General features: G+C 45.6%; 2 protein-coding genes across 6 annotated transcripts in view; one reads left to right on the top strand and one right to left on the bottom strand.

Annotated features, from left to right (window-relative positions):
• UNC79 (unc-79 homolog, NALCN channel complex subunit) overlaps window positions 1-10,648 on the bottom strand; it is a 261,393-nt gene extending 250,745 nt beyond the window's left edge. For all 5 annotated transcript variants that reach the window (XM_058655399.1, XM_058655396.1, XM_058655404.1 and 2 more), the window contains exon 1: window positions 10,507-10,648. The gene's annotated coding sequence lies outside the window, so the exon portion shown is untranslated. The remainder of the gene's footprint in view (window positions 1-10,506) is intronic.
• An 820-nt stretch (window positions 10,649-11,468) lies between these two features.
• The window catches only part of BTBD7 (BTB domain containing 7), a 52,450-nt gene continuing 47,276 nt past the window's right edge, over window positions 11,469-16,642 (top strand). Inside the window, exon 1 of the mRNA XM_058655407.1 lies at window positions 11,469-11,774. The gene's annotated coding sequence lies outside the window, so the exon portion shown is untranslated. The remainder of the gene's footprint in view (window positions 11,775-16,642) is intronic.

Here is a 16,642-nt window from a genome sequence, read left to right on the forward strand (position 1 = left end):
CAGTTAACTTACATTCTAAGAGAAGTTCACCAACATCTTTGGTTTGCTTGTGCAGTCCCACTTAAATTTCTCTCCTGGATGCATGTACTCATGTGCACGTTTACGGCCACTGAAATGGGTTTTTAGGGAGGACTGAGCTCCTTCCTCAATGTGCATGCTGCAGATGAGTCACTTGAGTTACTAAATAGTATGCGAACGTTCTGCCCACTCCCAGCAGAATAATGGGATCTGATTTCTGATTTGTTTGTTTAAATGATCACCGTGGGCACTGTTAGAAATGGAAAGTCAGGGTGAGAGGTTGTATTAGCATTCTCCAGAGAAACAGAACCAGTAGGATAGGTACATTATATATAAATATAACAGACTATTTATTATAATTATTAATAATTGTGGAAGGTGAGAACTCCCACAATCTGACATCTACCAACTGGAGATGCAGCAAAGCAAGAAGTATGATCTGGTTCAAGAGCAAAGGCCTAGGGCCTGGCTCAATAGCGTAGTGGTTAAAATCCTCAACTTGTACGCACCCGTATCCCATGGGGCATCAGTTCTAATCCTGGCAGCCTCACTTCCCATCCAGCTCCCTGGTTATGCCCTGGAAAAGCAGTCAAGGATGGTCCAAAAGCCTTGGGACCCTGCACCCGCGTGGGAGGCCCGGAAGAGCTCCTGGCTCCTGGCTTCGGATTGGCGCAGCTCTAGCTTTTGCGGCTGCTTGGGGAGTGAACCATCGGATGCAAGATCTTCTTCCTCTCTTGTCTCCCCTCCTCTCTGTATATCCGCCTTTCCAATAAAAATAAATAAATCTTAAAAAATAAAGAGCCAAGGCCTAAAGACCAAAAAATAATAATAATAAATAAATAAACAACAACAAAAAAATACGGATGACTAATTCTCAATCTAAAGGCAAGAAAAGACAGGAAGTGCCAGTTCCTAGTGAGGCAGGGGAAAGGGAGGAATTCTTCCTTCTTCACATTTTGTTCTGGTCAGCCCCTTTGTAGTTTAGAGGATGCCTACCCACCTTAGGGGGGATACTCAGCTTGCTGAGACCACCAATTCAAATGCTAACTTCATGTGAAAACCCTGGATAAACAGTGCTTCATCTGATAAACAGTGCTTCATCTGAGCGCTCTCTGACCCAAATCACATGAAATTAGGTACCACAACACTGGATACCTATGAGCCACACGTGACATCCACCTCCAGCCACACAAGTCATGTGCAATGTCCACACTATCCACTCTAGCCATCTAAGTGATGTCCACACATCCACACTAACCGCTCATGATGGCCAAGACCATTCATATTAGTCATATGTCACATATAGTGCTGACCACACTAGCTCCATGTGAGGTCCAAGCCCATCCACACCAACACATACAATGTCTAGCACCATCCACAGTGGCTGTGTGTGATGTCTAGAATCTTCTGTCTAGTCCCATGCGACACCCTGCACTATCCACAGTAGCTACATGTCCAAGATCATTCCACTAGGTACACCTGATGTCTAATACCTTTCACACTAGTCACTTGTGGCTCCCAAGTCCTTCAACTGTGGAAAATATCACTAAAGGACTACTTTTACATTGTCTGATTTTATAGAATTGTAATTTAAAAACTGATACGTGATTCCATTATTGGAAAACTTTAAGTTGTGAAAATTTCCAACGATAAACTATGACATCGAAATACATATTAAGAATTTCTGATGAATATTAAGTTGTGTTTATAATGACAAAGAGTTAGTAGGAAGACAGAAAGCAAAGTATCTCACTAATAAACTGTCTATATTGATTATCTATTGAAACACAATTTTGGATATGTTTAAAAATAATGCAACCATTTCTTACAAGTCCTTTTAAATTTCAATTATGGAAAGTTAACAATTATACCTGTGGTTTGCATTATATTTATATTGGACAGCTCTGCCCTGGCATCACCCTGAGCAATCAAGGTCCTGTGGGAACTCTAGCTGGCCACCTCCCTAAACTCATCTCTTTGCTTTCACAATCTTTGCTCACCCTCTTCCAGTCTCATCAACTAACCTATAATTTTAATTTGGAATACCCCGATAATAATCTGTACATCTCTCAGTTATATAATGAGTCTTGTAAGAGTTGATTTCATTAATCCAATTGATTGGTCTAAGATTGGGCTCTTGATTCAACTATTTATGCAAAGATGGATCTCCAGGGATGTTATGCTTGTGTTAAAACAAAATTCTCAAGACACATTTCCGACCGACCACAGATTGACTGATTAACTGATATATTACAGATGCTATCCAAAAAAAAAAAAAAGGAACAGACCCTGGAATAAGTTCCTGCATGTACTAGCAGCAGGGCTAGGTAGCAACTGGAAATGTGTCCACCAGCCCAGGGATAAAAGCACTTCCAAACAGAAATCTGGGGAAGGAAGGTATATGTCATTTACACTCGAGTTACACTGGTTATGGAGGGTGAGATTATGCAAAGCAGGGAATGCTTTGGGATAGAACAGTCAATAAAGAGAAGTACTGGTGCTTCCCAATCGGTTGGGGTTCTAAGAAGAATGCACTTGCTCCAAAAATGTTATGATGAAATTTGAGATAGGTTTTAACATACATTCAGAATGTTTTTGGTTTTTTTAGCCGTAACTGTTTACTGATTAACTTCCTACACATCTCCTGGTCTCTACCCTCTGGCCTTTTTAATTAAATGTAGGATATATTAGAATTTTTTCTTCTTACTTGTGACCAGAGGGCTAGACCCTGGTGTCCTCACTGTAAAGGATGTTCTGGTTTGGGAGTCATGATTTTTACCCATGGAAAAAGCCCTCTCATAATGAGTTAATGAAACCAAACCGCCCAAAGAGTCCAAGGAAGCATGCTCACTGTGGTCGAATCCCTGGCTCTCACTGTTCAGAAGTTAGGATGCTTTCCTGTGTATGAGTTCTGGGCCAGGCTTTGTATCCTTCAATGATGAATCCTGCTTTTGGTTTAAACCATTAGTGGCTGCATTTCTTTCATTTGCAACAAGAGTCTTAAAGACTAGATTAGTCAGGTTTTCTCTTCTCATGGTTGTTCCCCCTTTATTAATTTTTAAAGGGTAACAAAAATACTAAGTAAACTGAGAAACAGTCCAGTAACAGATAAGCCTAGATGAATTCGTCTTGAGAAATTTTGAACGTAGTGAAGCTGATGTGAGGATCAAGTATCTTAAGTCTGTGTCTGAGACAGAAGTCTGAAATTACACTTGACAGTGTCAGTAAAAGAAACTCCAAATACAGCCACAACACAATTAAGCTGCCTGATGCCCACCCCCAGCCCAGGAGGAGGCTCTTTTAACTGTTCAAATTACAGGGTCAAGCAATCTTCCTTTTTTGGATTTCCCCAAGTCACAAAAGATTAGCACTGTTAACTGAAGCCTGCACAGTTTTCAATACAAGGCTTAGTGAGCCCACATTCAATATACTCTCAGTGACCTACAATGCAAGGCGCTCCTCCTGCAGTTATATAAAAGGGCACAACTCGAGAGAGCGCCTGGACATCAGGGTTTGTTTGTTTTTTTTTTTCTCTGTGTAAATAATTAATAAGAAGGACACTCTTGCCTACCTACATCTTCTTAATGTGAATTTTAGAACTCTACATTCTTGAGGTAAATTTGTGTTAGGGTTCTAGAAAATTACATAAGTTAAGACTGTACTACCTTGGGCCCAAATATCTTGAATTTTCTCCTCTCTGGGAAAACACACACACACACACACACACACACACACACACAAACACACATTCAATTGCTGTTCAAGGACCAAAGGTCTTTGAGGAATAAAGTGCCTCTCTCTGTCTCTATTTGTGTCTTTACAATGGCATGACCTAAATGACAGAGAAACCCAGATAAGCAAGCAATAAGAGCACAGGAGTTGCAGAAGGGGAAAACACTTCAGTTATGCATGCAGTAACATCAGCAGCACACTCCTGGACTGCAAGCAGAATGGCAGCATGAGAAGATCCAACAAAACTGCAGTCCAGAATTACAAAGAATCTTGTGCAGGAAGTGCCCTTAGGCAGTTCCAAATATAATCTTGGTTTTCCAAGTTTGCTCTTTTTACAGATGTGTAATATTTTTAATATTAGTTCTTTCTTCACAAAATTACCTATGATGGAAAGTTGTTTTCATCATCTTTCTGTTTTTGACATTCCTTTCCCTGAATGACACCCAGAAATTCTTCAATGGATTCATTTTTTTCTTCTAAATTTTTTGAGATAGGGCCCGGCGGCGTGGCCTAGCGGCTAAAGTCCTCGCCTTGAACACACCGGGATCCCATATGGGCACCGGTTCTAATCCCGGCAGCTCCACTTCCCATCCAGCTCCCTGCTTGTGGCCTGGGAAAGCAGTCGAGGACGGCCCAATGCTTTGGGACACTGCACCCGCGTGGGAGACCCGGAAGACGTTCCTGGTTCCCGGCTTCGGATCGGCACAGCACCGGCCTGTTGCAGCTCACTTGGGGAGTGAAACATCGGACGGAAGATCTTCCTCTCTGTCTCTCCTCCTCTCTGTATATCTGACTTTGTAATAAAGTGAATAAATCTTTAAAATAAATAAATAAATAAATTTTTGAGATGGAGAGACCAAAAGACAGACAGGAAATGAAGGCTCCCACCACTGGTTCACTCCCTAAATACCAGCAACAAAAAGCGCTGGGCTGTGCCAAAATCAATCTTGGGGCCAGGAACTCAATACAGGTCTCCCATGGGGGTGGCAAGGACCCAAATGTGAGCCATCTCCAACTGCCTCTGAAGGTGAACATTAGCAGGAAGATGGACCTACAGGCCAGCAACTCAAGGCCAGCACTTGGGGGATGTGGGAAACTCAAATGGTGCCTTCAAGTGCAACACCAAATTCCTGTTTCCCCCTTGATGAGTCTCCTTTAAAATAAAGTGAAAAGAACTAGCAATCAAAGCCTAAAGATCAAAGGTCAGATCACAGCACTATCATAACCTCAGGCAAACAAAGTAAGTATAAAATATTTCTCAGGGACATAGTACAATAACCTAGTGGCTAAAGTCCTTGGCCGCGATCCCATATGGGCGCCAGGTTTGTACCCAGGCTGCTTTACTTCCCATCCAGTTCCCTGTTTATTGTTTGGGAAAGCAGTTAGGTTGGCCCAAGGCCTTGGGGTGCTGCAGCCCCATGGGAGATCCCAAGGAAGCTCTTGGCTCCTGGCTTCAAATCGGCTCAGCTCTGGCTGTTATGGACACTTGGGGAATGAACCAGTGGATGGAAGATCTTTCTCTCTTTCTCTACTAGCCTCTGTGAATCAGCCTTACCAATAAAAATAAAATAAAACCTTAAAAGAATTAGATTTCTTGAGCCTCATGTGGTAGCCTAGCAGCTAAAGTCCTTGCCTTGCACATGCCTGGATTCCATATGGGTGCCAATTCTAATCCTGGCAGACCTGCTTCCCATCCAGCTCCCTGCCTGTGACCTGGGAAAGCAGTCGAGGACAGCTGAAAGCCTTAGGACCCTGCATCCACACGCGAGACCCAGCAGAAACTCCTGGCTCCTGGCTCCTGACTGGCGCAGCTCTGGCCATTGTGGCCACTTGGGGACTGAATTAGTGGATGGAAGATCTTCCTCTCTATCTCTTCTCCTCTTTGTATATCTGACTTCCCAATAAAAAATAATTCTTTGAAATATATATATATATATGTTTCTCAGAGAATGTAGAAATGGAGATTTAATGAGATGATACATGTTTCAGTTAACACTACTTTGAAAAAATATCACAGGAAACCTAATAATAAACAAAACTGACACGAATGAAAAGATCACAGTTGGACCGAGCTTGGATGAAGCCTGAAAAATATCTTTTTTCTTTGGTTTCCTTACCCTGACTTTTGCTGTATGACAACACTGTACAACCAGTATTCATCTCTGCTTTTCTATACCCTGGTTTATCTTCACCTATTTTGTTTTCTATGGAATCTGGATGCCAATACTTGGTATCTTACTAAGAAAAAAAAAAAAAAAGAAAGATGCACCAGTATAAATCATAACCCAATGTTAAGAAGTCCTTCACTGAAAAATGTGAGAAATTTCACCAGTTTTTGAAAAAAATATATACATTTTAATATTAATGAAGTACAGTGCATGGAATTACCTTGTCTACTTTCGCGTCTTGCCTCCTTGATTTAGTCACCTGTTTAAAACGAATTTATATTCACTTAACGTGTGAATATACTACATTCTGGGGGCGAGCATTCTGCCTAAGGATGAAGGCACCAGCACCCACCCTGGGCCCGGGTTAGCTCTCTGCCTCTGGGCATGGCTGCAGCTTCCTGTTATCAGAGACCTCTGGAAAGGCTGCTGCTGATTAGGCAAATGGATTCGTGCTACACATGACACTTGCATCACGCTCCTCAGCTCCTGGCTTTGGCCCTGTTCACTCCATATTCCTATTTCAATGCTAAATTCCTCCATTTTTTTTTTTATCCCTCGCCTCTGGCCTGTGTTCAGCACATGGTATTGGATGGATGCTTTAAACACTGGTTGAAATGAAGAGAATTAAACAAATCTATATGTTGATAAACACATCTGACAAAGCAGAGGGGAAATAAAAATTCAGTTTTTCCTGCACTCACTCTACAATACAATGAGAAATTCCTGTGACAAAATGCATGGAGGGCATTCCCCACCAAGGGAGCAACTGAGGTGTAGCAGCAGATACCAGTTAAGTGTCCTCCAATCCAACCCGGCTCTGAGACTGTCTAGCCAGAGACAAGGTAGAGGGCTCAGTTCCACAGGACCACTGCCTACTCCCACTGCCAAGCACAAGGCCCAGGCTGTTTTACCCGTGCTACTGACTAACCGACTGTAAATTGGTCTTCCAATAACCCCCTCCTCGGTCCAGTTAATTTCCTGAAGAACTCAGGGAGACATGCTTACTGGCTTATTATAAAGGATATTGCCAAGAATACAGATGAAGAGATGCATGGGGGAGGTATGAGGGAAGGCCTGGAGCTTCTTTGCTCTTCTGGGTTCACATCTTCCAAGAACCTCCACACAGCTGGCTTCGTGCAAGTTCTCTGGACCCTGTCCTTGGGAATCTTTTGGAAGGCCCTCATTACATAGAGACAACTCATTACATCATTGGTCATTAGCAATCAGCTTAACCTTCAGCCTCTTTCCCTGCCACAAAAATATTGTGCGGAGGGACATTAATCCACTACTCTTTTTTTAAAAAAAGATTTATTTTCATTTATTTATTTAAATATTTACTTTATTTTTATTGGAAAGTGAGATATACAGAGAGGGGGTGAGACAGAGAGGAAGATTTTCCGTCCACTGGTTCACTCCCCAAGTGGCCACAATGGCCAGAGCTGAGCCAATCCAAAGCTAGGAGCCAGGAGCTTCTTCCGGGTCTCACATGTGGGTACAGGATCCCAAGACTTTGGTCCATCCTCGACTGCTTTCCCAGGCCACAGGCAGGGAGCTGGATGGGAAGTGGAGCTGCCAGGATTAGAACCAGCACCGATATGGGATCCTGGAACATACAAGGCGAGGGCTTTAGCTGCTAGGTTACTGTGCTGGGCCCCTAATCCACTTATCTTGCCTGGGTTTTCCAATGGCCAGTCCCAAGCCTGAGGCAACACAGATGTTGTTAGTCAGCTGAGCAGAATACAGAAAACATGCAACACTGACGTGTCCAAGGATTTTAGGAGTTGCATGCCAGGAAATGACAATGAAGGCCAAACACACGTTTTATAATATCACAACATAGAAGCTCAATTAATTTAGCATCTTATAGTACAGCTAAGCATCATAATAAGATAATACAAAGTAGGTAAACTGAAAGGTAAAAACCTTCTTGGAAAACTTAAATTCACTGTTAAAATCCTTATAGACCCAAATAATTTTTCAGAGTTGTCCAAATGTCCAGATGGACAAAAGGACAAGGTGGACCCAGCAGATCTTCCCTGAGTTTTCAAGTTTTTTTTTTCTCCCTTTAAGATTTATTTGTTTGGGCCTGGCGTGGTGGCCTAGTCACTAAAGTACTCGCATTGAACACACCGGGATCCCATATGGGTGCCAGTTCTAATCCTGGCAGCTCCACTTCCCATCCAGCTCCCTGCTTGTGGCCTGGGAAAGCAGTCGAGGATGGCCCAAACCCTTCGGTTCCTGCACCCGTGTGGGAGACCCAGAGGAAGTTCCTGGCTCCTGGCTTCAGATCAGCACAGCACCGGCCATTGCACTCACTTGGGAGTGAAACATCGGATGGAAGATCTTCCTCTCTGTCTCTTCTCCTCTCTGTATATCTGACTCTGCAATTAAAATAAATCTTTTTAAAAATTTTAAAAATAAAGATTTATTTGTTTATTTGAAAGAGTTACAGATAAAGAGAGACCTTCCATAATACTGGTTCACAAGCCAAATGGCCACAACAGAAAAGATTGGGTCAGGAGCTTCATCCAGGTCTCCCACATGGGTGCAGGGGCTCCAGAACTCGACCCAACAGCTTCTGTTTACCAGGCACATGAGCAGGAGGCTGGATCAGGAGCGCAGCAGCAGGAACTTGAGCAGATACCCCTATGGGACCTGGCATGCCACATGGTGGCTTAAGCACTTTGCACAATGCAAACCCCAACCCCATCTGAGCATTGGTTAGGGGGGGGTGGTCCAGTGATTAAGAGATCACGAGAGCAATGTTCATGTTCCACTTCAGAGTAACTGGGCTTGGTGTGTGGCTCCTGGTTCTTACTTCCTGTCATTGTTCACCATGTTTAGGTGATAGCCTCTTCTAACTGCAGGAGAGACCTAGACTCACAGATCTGTCCTCACCCAGCTGCCAATCACCGTGGACATCTGGTAACTAAACCAGCAGATGGGAGCTGTCCCTCAAATTAAGACAGCAAAACAAAGTCTTCCAAGATTTCTATATCTAAGGCTCTTAGAAAAGTAGTGGCATTGTTGTGATATGATTTAAATTTTGTGCTTCATACAGTGGGCAGAAGGTAGACCCAAAGTCAACAATGCCAGTTAGAAATAAATGAAAAAGTCTGTCTTGGGGACTGATTTTATTTCACCTTTTAACAAAGTATCAGGAAGACGTGTAGACACTGGGCTATTTACTTTGCATATAGTCCTAACAGTGTCTCCAGCTAATACACTATTTAGCTCATAAAGACAAAGGCACAGTAATGGAAAACAATGGTAGGTGGCCAGAATTTAAAAAAGATTCCATCACGCATTTAGGTTGAAATGTAACAGATATGCAGAAATAGGAGTCGGGCATCAAAGACAGCTGTTGACTTCAAGTAGATGGGCCTGTTTCCTCTGAATGCTCCCCCTTTCCCATTCATTTCTTGCCCATGCCCACAAACGTTTACCCAGCCAAGACCATTCTTTGCTAGAGGAATTCTTTTTTCTCAGAAAGGGTTACTACAATCTCCAAACTCCAGCAAGTGAGGCCTTTTGAAAGGGGAGAAATGACATAATACAAACCAGAATGAGCTATGTTTTCAAGGAAATAAGTGATGAGTGAACACAATAACCATGTACCAAATCAGAAGAAAACCAAAAGACCAACAGGTTAAAACCCTTCCATATCAATCAGTGGACGACCTCATCGAGCGAAACTGGCAGCGATTCATAACTGGAGAACTATTAAAACCACTTGAGCAAATATCTCAGCGCATGCCCCACATCCGGGACTTGGGGTGGGTGGGAAAACGGGTGGAGCTTCTCCCTCAATATCCCCCTTTACCTCAGATACATGATGGAAACAATATGGACATAATAGCATTACCCACTTCCCTATACCCCCCGAACCGTTTTTTTTTTTGTTGTTCTTTAACCGTAATTAACTATGTAAAGATTGTCAACAACAATACAATAAAATAGATTTAAAAAAAAAAAAAAACCCTTCCACCAAATACCAAAAGCATAAAATAACCGAAGATCAAAGGATGGTTAAAAATACAGCACCAAGCTCCTCCTGTCCTTTGATGCTTAGAGGTGTGTTGAGAACAACAGGAACAAGTGTGTCCAGAGCCACAGTGACCATGCTTTCAGAAGCCTGTCAGATACCTGTCGCTGGAATCCCACCTCTACTTTAGCTTCTAGCTTTCTTCTGGTAGGCACCCTGCCAGGCGATGGGATGACTTAAGAACTTCGGGTCCCTGCTCTAAGGCCCAACCGGTTGTGTGAGGGGCAACCTGGGAGGAGGCTGAGAGGTGACTGATAAGGCCGCACCTGCACAATGCAGCCCCCTCCTCAGCTGAGCAGCGATGGATTCACCAAGATCGAAAGGAACCTATTGTACTCTACAGCACCCCAAACCCACCTTTACAGCCCCCTAAAAAATGACACCTCATTTTCCCCGGGGTGCAACTTCCCTGGCCTGATATCTATACTGGACCAGTGAACCTTGCCCAGGAGTGCTCCCAATAAAGCTTGCTTTAAGCTAGTCTTTATTCTGTGTGGATTTCTGGTTCTGAACATGAACTCGAGCCTTACATCTGCTACTTACCAAGAAGATAGCTTGCGCTCCAAGCGTTGGGCTCCTGGTCTCAGCCTGGCTCAGCTCTAGCTGTTGGCAGGTGTTTGGAGAGTAAACCAGTAGATAAACCATCTTCCGTGCCTTTCAAGGAAGTTTTTTTTTTTAAGTTCTTTTTTTCAAGACATTAGAAAACTTGTTCCTCAGTTGATGGGCATAGACTGAGCACGCAGATGCTCTTAAATAAAATCCCAGAAAATATCCTGTAGTGCTGGGACCTAGTGAAGGGCAGAGTGACCAAACCAGATGCCAGGCTGTGAGGAGAGTGCAAAACACTAGTAACACCTGTGACGGTCACCTGAAGGAGTGGCTGGAGGCGTTCAAGCCAAACCGTGTGTTTAATGGTATGAGACCTGGAAGACGCTCCCTAAGCACAAAGTGTTTTGTGGGTACTGCCTGGTAAGAAGTGTTTGGCAAGTCCCAAACCAGGAGCCCCCACCGGGAAAGGGCTAGTTGGCTGCCCCAAGTGGCAACCGCTGCTTCCAGCCATTCAGCGCTTGGCTCGTGAGCGCTCGCTGAGGAAAACCTCGCAGCAACGGTCACGGCTTTCATTACACTCAGTACACATCCTCCAAAGACACTGCACGGAACCGCCAGGGACTGGCCACGGCGGTCAGCGAGGACTTCGCCGAAGCGCGGGTTCGCTCACCAGCCAACCAAACAACGCCGGCGCCGAACCGGAAGAAGTGGCCAAATGGCGATGCAGTGACTAAAATTCCCTTGTGAGACCCTAAACACTGTGGCACCTTGCCCTGCCATCAGCGGGATACAAAGCTGCCAACCCACAGCGACCCAGCGAGCAGAAGCACTCCCGCGCGCGCACCCGGCTCCCACGGTCTCGCGGGCCTCGCGAACGCGCCTTCCACCGGCCAGGCACCGCCAGGCGCGCGCGCGCCGACGTCGGGGCACGTAACCGCGGGCGCGGCGACGGCGACGGCGACGGCGGGCGGGGTCCGGGCGGGTTTCGCCGCGCCGCCGCGCAGGCGCTTCAGGGCCGTACGGAGCCGAGCCCCTCCTGCTCCCTCTAGAAGTCAAAATGGCGGCGAGGGGAATCTGGAGCAGCCCCGGAGCTTGAGCCACTGACAGGAGAGGAGAGGGCGGCGGCGGCGGCGGCGGCTGGAGGAGGATGGCCGGGGGTGCTGGCGCCGGTCCGGACGGCGGTGCTGGTGGCGGCGGCGGGGGCGACGGTAGCGGTCCCAGCGGCGGCAGCAGCAGCAGCAGCGGCCGGAGGAGCCTCTGGGGTGAGTGCCCCTTGGTGGCTACTAGGCTGTGGAACCGAGATCCGTCCTGCGAATAGGCGGTGGCTCCTGGGCGTGGGGGGCGCTGGGCCGGGTTGCCGGGCGGGGCAGGGGGAGTCGCGGCGGCGCCCGACTGGCCGGTCCCCGAGCGCCGGCGAGGGGCGGGCTGGGCAGCGCGCCGCCGTCCCGGGGGCTGAGGCGCGAGGTGTGGCGCTCGGCTGGAGGAGACGGCCGGAGGTGGCCGCGGTGGCCGGCTCCGGGCTGCCAGGGGCGGGAGCCGCCGCTCCCCGGACCCTGGCGAGACTTGGGGCGCCCGGGGACCCCCTCCGCGGGGCCGGCGCCGCCCGGGTGGGCGTGAGAAGCGGGCCGGCCGGGGCTTGGCCAGGCAGGAAGGCCTGGGTCCGGCTGCTGGCGGGGCAGGAGGGAGAAGTTAAAACGGCCCGGGTAAGTTCTTGTTTGGGGGATAAAACTGGAGCTGAGCGTTGACAGGTTGGGAGGGACACCCTACGGAGTGTTTGCAGGAAGCAGAGGCGACTGTGCTTGAATGGCAAAAAGCGTGCATTTTGCAGCGCCTTCAGCCCCAGCCCCCCACGAGCACTTCCTCGCTGTCCTTTGTTTTTGGGGGGTGGAGAGCAGCTGGGAGGAGTGCTGCTGGAGTGCACCTCTTCACATTCCAGCACAGATAGTGAATGCTGGAGCAGGCCCGATTCACAGAAGCTGTCTCGGTGCTCTTGACCAGAGCAGTTTGCTATCGAAAACCTCCTCCCAAAACCGGGAGCCAGACATTGCTTCAGGATCCCTTAGCGTCGTGAACCAGCTGAACAGCATCCTCTGATCAGCATCGTTTCCTGGAGATGGCCGAAATCCATGGGAGAAGGGTTTGAAATTGCTGTGCGAGAATCGTACCTGGTTATGAGACCTGGTGATCGTGTGTGACTCTTTTGGGGCTGGTGAGCCAGGCCCGACAAGCTGAGTGACTTCACACGGGGACCTGAACCTCTACACAGCTGGATTGGAGGATTGGAGAGCTCTGCACTCCCGAGCTGCCCCGTGGCCATCCCTTGGTCTGTGTGTGGTAAAGTTGGACTCTGTAATGAGCAGTAAGCCTCTCTCCTTGATGCTGATAGCTGCTGCAAATGTCCAGTGAAGACTTTTTCCTAACATGAATGTAATGAAACAGTGGATGACGTTTTGTTGAGGGTTTTCACAGAGCCGTGACTTGCATTTTGGCCTGATGGTCCCCACACCTGCATTTCAACAAGTTCTTGGTATGAGTGTAATTTTAGAGTTTGAAACACCTGTGTTGTTTTTCTGGCCGTGCTACCGGGTCTCCATGTGTTGCCTTGTTGAGTCACAGCAGTTTTATTTGCAATGTGTCACAAGTTAACCTTCAGAAATACAGTAAAGCCAAAGGATTTTTATTTCCTTTTCTAGTCCCTGAAATGCTCAGATTAGCACAAGTGATTATTGAAGCTCTATTTAGTTATCTCTCTGGTGCTGTGGGTGAAACGAAAGCAATGGAATACATGAATTTTGCCCTTAAGTTCTTATTGACACGTTGAGCTGTACCCACGTGAAGCTAGATGGATTGCAACAGAAGGCATGCTGCAGGTGTTGAGGGCAAAGGCAGACTTGCGCAGCCGCTGGAGTCTGAAGAACTTCCTGGGACACGTGGGTCTTGAGTTGGCCTCTGAGGCCTGAATTGACAGAGGTTGGAGCGGTGAGTTTGTGAGGGGAAAGTGAGAGTGTAACCTGCGGGTTAGCTTCCTGGGTGACCAGGCAGAGGTGATAGCTGGATTTCCTTGGGAAACGGCTTTCTTTGAGAAATGCCATTGTCTGTGGAAAGGTTGGATTTTATCCTCTTGTGGAAGCCTGGAGGCTGGAGGAGAGCTGCAGGTTGAGTTAGGAGTGGGGCATGCACCTGCATAGGCAGTAGCTGTTGCAGGTACTTGGGGATGAAGAGATGAGATGCTAGCCTGATAGTAAGGAGGATTGCAGAGCAGGTGCATTGTGCCAGCTTACTGCTTTTAAGTGTAGTTTAGTAGCATTGAATACATTCTCATTGTGCAAACATTACTGCCTCCATCTTTCCACACTGAGATTCTCTATCCATTGAACACTAATTCCCCATTTTAACTTTATTCTCATCTCCCATTAGCTACATTCTCCTATCTGTAAGTGCAAAGTTCGCAGCTCTAGGTGTTGCACATAAATGGAATCATACAGTATTTGTGATGGGCTTTTTTAAGTTAGTCTATATGTATATAAGATGTTTCAGACTTTTCTCCCTTTTTAAAACCTGATTCGTATTCCATTACATGTATATACCACATTTTATCTATTTATCCAGTGTTAGACATGAATTGCTTTTTTTTTTAGATGTATTTATTTCTGTTGCATTTAGATGTATTTATTTCCTTCTGTACAGAGAGGAAGAGAGACAAAGATCTTCCATCCACTGATTCACTCTCCAAGTGGCCACAACGGCCAGAGCTGAGCCTTTCCAAATCTAGGAGCCCAGAGCTTCTTCTGGGTCTCCCACACGGGTGCAGGGTCCCAAGGCTTTGGGCTGTCCTCAACTGTTTTCACAGGCCACAAGCAGGGAGTTGGATGGGAAATGGGGCAGCTGAGATATGAACCAGTGCCCATATGGGATCCCTGAGTGTTCAAGGCAAGGATTTAGCCATTAAGCTATTGAGCTGGGCCTAACATTTGGTTTTAATTATTCTAACTTGATAGTAAAATTTGAAATAAAAGTGTGATGCCTTCAGTTTGTTTTGTTTACAGGATTTTTTTTCCCCACCATTCAGAATTCCTTGACATGCCATATGAATTTTAGGATTGATTTTTTTTTTCTATTGCTGCAAAACTAAGCCATTGGGTTTTTGTTAGGGATTGTTTTGAATCTTTAGGTTGCTTTGGGGAGTATTGACGTTTGTAACAATATTAAGTTTCCCGATCAGTGAAGGGGGCGTCTTTCCATGTGTTTGTGTCTGGTTTCTTGAAGCAGTATGTCAGAGTGCTTCCAGAAGTGAAGGCTCCGTCTCCTCGGTTACTTTTACCCCGCAGTGTTTTATGCTCTCTGTTGCTGCCGGGACAAGGGCAGTGCTCTTCATCTTCTCTTTGGAATATTCATTGCTAGGCTGTGAGAACACAGCTTGTTTTTGCATATTGATTTTCTGCAACTTGGCAAAATTCATTTATTCTAAGAGTTTTGAGGTGGAATATTTGCATTCTGTTTTTAAAGATTTATTTATTCATTCATTCATTCATTCATTTATGTATTTATTGGAAAGTCAAATATACAGAGAGGAGGAGAGACAAAGAGGAAGATCCTCTGTTGGATGATTTACTCCCCAAGCGGCCCCAATAGTCAGAGCTGTGCCGATCCAAAGCCAGGTGCCTGGAGTCTCTTCCAGTTCTTCTCTGTGGGTACAGGATCCCAAGTCTTTGGGCCATACTCGACTGTTTTCCCAGGCCTCAATTAGGGAGCAGGATGGGAAATGGAGCCACTGGAATTAGAACTGGTGCCCATATGGGATCCCGGTATGCGTGCAAGGTGAGAACTTTAGCTGCTAGGCCACCATGCCAGGCCCGGAATGTTTGCATTCTTATACACATACGGTCATGTTATTTATAGATGGTTAAGGTCCTTACTCCTCGGTTCAAATGCTGTTTTTCTTGACTAATTGCTTATCTGGGATTTCGTTTACTGTGCTGACTTGAAGTCACAAAAGCAGGCATCCTTGACTTATTCCTGATCTTACAGAAAAGTTTTTAATCTTTCACCATTGAGTATTATATTTGTATGAATTTTCTAAGTATATGCTTTTTATGATGCATGAATGTGTGTATATATTTCCTTATAATCCTGGTCTGTTGAATGTTTTAGCAAGTATATGTGTGTACTTTTAAGTGTATATTTAGTTATATATTTAAAAGTTATTATGGATGCTGGAAAAAAAGTGTTTTCAGATTGGTGAATGAGGAAATTGTAATATCATTGGAAGAATGCTGTGTTATTGTGAAGCTGACATTTTAAATTTTATCTTTGTACATTTATAGACCTGTTTTGAGTGAAGAAAAACTAGTATTGTGGTTATACAGTGGGAAAGACTGACAATCAGATAATACAAATGTATACCTTGGATAATTATCATACTGTTTTGCTCATAACTTTATTCCTATCCTGACACGTAGTTGCTTTTTAAAATTAATTTTTACTTTCTATTTATTTTAAAGGCAGAGAGAGACAGAGATCTTCCATTTCCTGGTTCATTTCCTAAAAGCCCTGCACAGCCACATCTGGGCTGGGCCAAGGCCACACGTCACGGGGTGGCAGGGGATCAGGTGCTTGCGCCCTGCCCGCTGCGTCTCTGGGTGTGCCCTGGCAAGGATCAGGAATCCAGTCAGAAGGCAGGTGTCCTGAGTGGCATCTGAACTGTGGTGCCAAATGCCCACCGCCGAAATGGCAGATTGAATTAAGACGCAGAAGTCGAAGCTTTGATCCAGTACACTAGAAAGTATATTGCTTATCATTTTTTAATGGAGAATGTTTGTTTTTATTTTAAACCATTTCCACTGTTAACTAATGATAGTAAAAAAAAAATCAAGCTCATTTATTCTTGAAAGAAGACAAGTAACCTTTTTTTCTAAAGCAGATATCCTTTGTATGTTTTTATATTATTTAATTATTTTTATTGGAAAGACAGATTTACAAAGAGGAGAGACAGAGAAAGACCTTCTGTCCGCTGGTTCATTCCGCAAGTGGCCGCAGCGGCCCAAGCTGAGCTGATCTGAAGCCAGGAGCCAGGAGCTTCTTCTCGGTCCCCCACGTGGGTGCAGGGTCCCACAGCTTTGGGCCGTCCTTG

Source organism: Ochotona princeps, chromosome 26, assembly GCF_030435755.1.
Source record: "Ochotona princeps isolate mOchPri1 chromosome 26, mOchPri1.hap1, whole genome shotgun sequence".
In the NCBI taxonomy this organism is placed as follows: domain Eukaryota; kingdom Metazoa; phylum Chordata; class Mammalia; order Lagomorpha; family Ochotonidae; genus Ochotona; species Ochotona princeps.